Below are 3,865 nucleotides of genomic sequence, written 5' to 3' on the forward strand. Positions count from 1 at the left end.
TTTTTCAGCTTTGGATTCATGTTTTGTGATTCAGTTTTTGCTTCCTCCTCTTAGTCTTTTAATCTTTTGCTCCTTTTATCTTACCGTTATTCCATTGTTGAGCTTTAGTTTTACAATCCTGTCTTTTTGTTCACATATTTGTTTTTAAAATGTATTCTTAGTAGTACTTCTAGTTCCCCCTGTGTTTCTCTGTGAGTCTTATCTTTCTGTTACAGCGGGTTCCTGTTTGTTAGTCGTACCTATTGTTGGTCTTGTCTTCGTGTTTAGAATTTTGTTATTTTGGCTACGTTCACACTGCAGGTCTTAATGCACTGAAAAAAAGGGACTGGCCATCTCTTGGATTTATGTAAGCATCTTGCATGTATTTAACACAATTGCCTCATGTTTTAAAGATAAATGTAACTATATAGTGTAAAAACTACATGATATGCAGAAAGGGTGTATTAAATTGTTTATATCATGTTCAGGTGAAGTAAGTCAATAAGATAGCAACGTTAAATCTCGTGAAACCACGCGTGATTTCATCTCGCGGGCTTTGGATCGTGGTTTAAAAAATGCATCCATCTCAGTCAAGTCGAGCAGCCAACTCTACGTTTTTTGGTATGTCTTGATTTTTTGAATTAATATTTACCATATTTCAGCCAAATGTAGTTAAACGTCTAAAGTGCCGCCATGTAACATGCTAAAAAAAGAGCCGTTAGCTTATTTGCTGTTTTATCTGTTGTCAAAGAATTGGCGCTTTTTCATTTGAATTTGTCTTTGGCACAAGAGCCGTAATATCACATTAAACCTAATTACGAGGCACTCATAACATAATTTGGTTTTCTGTGTGAATAGATTTGTCAACTGACTCTTCAGTTACATTGTGTATTTACTGCACCGTGGTGTTAGTGAGATTTTGGACATTGAACAGCTTTAGCTAATATCATCAGCGGCATTATGCTAGCTTACATCCCTACCCCTCCTGCCCTCACCTGCTGTCCTTTTGTTTTTGTTTTTGTTTTTGTTGATGCACATTGAGAGACCACATCTATTCTGCATTTCACCAGGAGTCAGCTGATGGATTGTGGGTTCAAGGTGTTATGGTAAGAAAGTATATTCTATTTTCGCTTAAGGTTTCTGTAACTTAATTATAATAGGTTTTTTATAATTATTAGGTGCATGCATACTCAAATAGACCACCCTATTAATACAACTGAGAAATCCAAAATCTGCCATAGGTTTAACTTATACCTGTATGTATTGTCAGAAAGGTGATTACTGGACTCACATTAATGCACACTTGAACTAAAATGAGGTTGTAACTTGTGGGTTCTTGGGTTGCAAATCAGAAATAAACATTTTTTTAATCCCATAAGATCTGGAAACACAGTTTTTATTCAACAAAACATTACTGATTATTAACCAAGCACAGTGCCTGCTGTTATTTCAAAATAATTTTATGTCATTTCAGATGAAATGCAGCATTCCAGTGCATCCCAACCATGCCTTTACAGTCAAGGTTTCTGACGGAGCTGAGTTTCTCTCTGACAGTCTGCTGAAAGTGTTTGCAAAGTGATCGGGGGAACAGGGCACAAAGCTAAAGGATGTAGCTGCCATGATGACAGTAAGAACTTTAAAATTCTTTAACTACAAAGTGTATATGTATTGCATTAGGTCAGTAAAAGATTTTTATGCTGCATCCATTGAAACAGTCAACTATTACCTGTGAGTACTGATTCCACCGAAAGGATGCCATAATTTTCGTCATGCATTTACTGGCCCACTGAGAAAAATTGATCTTTTTAAAAAAATAAATGTTCTGGAAACTATATATCCATAAAGTGGATGTCAAACAGGAACTTTTGATATTGCTTTGTAGATGCTGGTGTTGCATGTTGACTGGTTTAAGTTTTGGTCTGGGATCATTTTCTTCTGTGCTACTGAAAAGTTCACAAATCTCTGTTTTCTTTGTTATAATACTTTAGGATGACATTAATGCTCAAAGGGAGTCTCATCAAAGTGCTCCGCATCTGTGTGAAAGACAATTGCAACATCTTGGTGCAGGAGTTCATGGTGAGTGTTTTATGAGTAGATTGTGGCTTTGCAACATTTAAAAATGCATTTAGTTATCCACTTGATCCTCATTGGACCAGTTAGGACCAGTAGTCCTCTTTAATAATTTGAAGTTCACATGAGGCCTGGTAGTGAACTCAGCCGCCGGCCCTTGAGGCCCCACCCCTGTATTAGGGGTCACATCAGTGTGAAAAAACTTTAAATTTGTCATTCTAGTGAACAAAGGAAAATCCCACCAATATTTACATTAGCTTTTGTTTGAAAAAAAAAAAAGACCAACAGCTAACCAAATTGTGGGGCTGAAAGTCTAAATTCTAACATCTTCTGAGTGACAAAACCTGGATTTCTGATGGGCCGGTGTCTTTCTAAGAAAAACTAATGTAAAGCATTTGAAATTATGTTTTTCACCCTCTCTTAGAAACTCTGTTAGACCATGAATGGCAGCATGGCAGGCCACTCTTTGGCTATAGCTATTTACTATGTTGCTTGCATTGGTTTAAATTACTCTAACATTAGAACTGGTAGATTCAAAAGAGATGAGTTTAAAAAGGAATCTTAAAGAAATGTTTTGTTTTTAACCAGGACTTGACTGAGGCCACTGCACAGATTGAGAAAACCACAATGAACATCTGTCTCCAGAGGATGCACCAGGCAATGACTTTTCTGACGTTGGCATCATCATCGAGGGTATAGTAGTTCTTCAAGATCTGGATAACGTGACCTTTGCAGTAGCCATGCTGTTTGGACCTTTTTTATTCCTTCAATATGAGTTACCCATCACAACTCTGCTACACTTTTGAGGTGATTCAAAGGGTGGTAATGGAGTTGGAAGCAACTCAGCTCTCAAGAAAAGCTCACAACTAAGACAAAACTGCTCCTGCAACGAAGCTCACTGTTATGCATGTGAGGTGACCAGCTCTAGGTGAGAAGACATTTAAATCTCACACTTGTTCTGCTGCATTTTTGAAGCTCAATTCCAGGAACAGATCGCAGGGTTCATTTTTATATACACTGCAACTGCCATGAGGACGAGCCGTTTTTTTGTTGTTGTTGTTGTTTGTTTTTCCTTTTGCTCTGTACAAGTTCTCTGTCTGTTTGGCAGCATTTTTAAATTTCTCTTTGTATTTTTTCTTTCTTTTACTAGTGAAGAGATGTAGCATGAACAGTTATGCAGTCTAAATATCCCATATGGGCCGTGTGAAATGGTATTTTCAGTTTCATTCAGTTGAAGTAAAGAACGTTGAATATTTCTAAGCTTGCTGTTTTGAACCAAGATGTCACAGTATGATCAGTGCCGTAATTTTTGACAGTCACTGTATCAATGTTATTTTTGCATCTCTTGAATAAAGGTTTTGACCTGCAAGTGCTAATTTCTTTAGTTATTGGGGTAAAATGGGTAATGTTAATAGGAAGGTGTTTGCCAATTCAGTAACCTAATTTAATGTTAATGGAAACTAACATTACCTCAAATTGTTTAGTTATAATTGTTGTTTAACTGAATCTTGACGTCAGAGGCCTTAAATAGAATGTTTTGTATTGTTCTTTCCCAACATTTTTCAAAAGAAAGAGTCTAATTTCTTTGCTGTGATTGATTGCAGAGAACACGGAAGAACTGACATTATTTAACTGTTGGTTTATATAGATTCAGTAGTGGAGTAATGTCAGTTTAATTCTTTACCTACTGTCAATGCAGTGAAATTAGACATTTTGTTTTGAAAGGTTACTGGTGGATGCCAGCAACCATCTTGGAAGAGAACAATATAATCTGTTATAAGGCCTCCATTTGAAAATTGTGTATTTGATACTAGAA

At 36.5% G+C, this 3,865-nt stretch overlaps 1 long non-coding RNA gene across 4 annotated transcripts; it reads left to right on the forward strand.

Moving 5' to 3' along the window:
• The first annotated feature begins 306 nt into the window (after positions 1 to 306).
• On the forward strand, positions 307 to 3,618 carry LOC309717415. 4 transcript variants are annotated; one of them, XR_014279681.1, is made up of 5 exons: positions 307 to 346; positions 468 to 1,085; positions 1,454 to 1,606; positions 1,968 to 2,055; positions 2,638 to 3,618. It is a non-coding gene; the product is annotated as an uncharacterized lncRNA (long non-coding RNA). The 4 variants fall into 4 exon arrangements; XR_014279682.1 differs by having other exon boundaries at positions 318 to 600; positions 1,022 to 1,085; positions 2,638 to 3,616; XR_014279683.1 differs by having other exon boundaries at positions 318 to 600; positions 1,050 to 1,085; positions 2,638 to 3,616.
• The last annotated feature ends 247 nt before the right edge of the window (positions 3,619 to 3,865 follow it).

Source organism: Aulonocara stuartgranti (genome assembly GCF_965226115.1).
Source record: "Aulonocara stuartgranti genome assembly, chromosome: 11".
In the NCBI taxonomy this organism is placed as follows: domain Eukaryota; kingdom Metazoa; phylum Chordata; class Actinopteri; order Cichliformes; family Cichlidae; genus Aulonocara; species Aulonocara stuartgranti.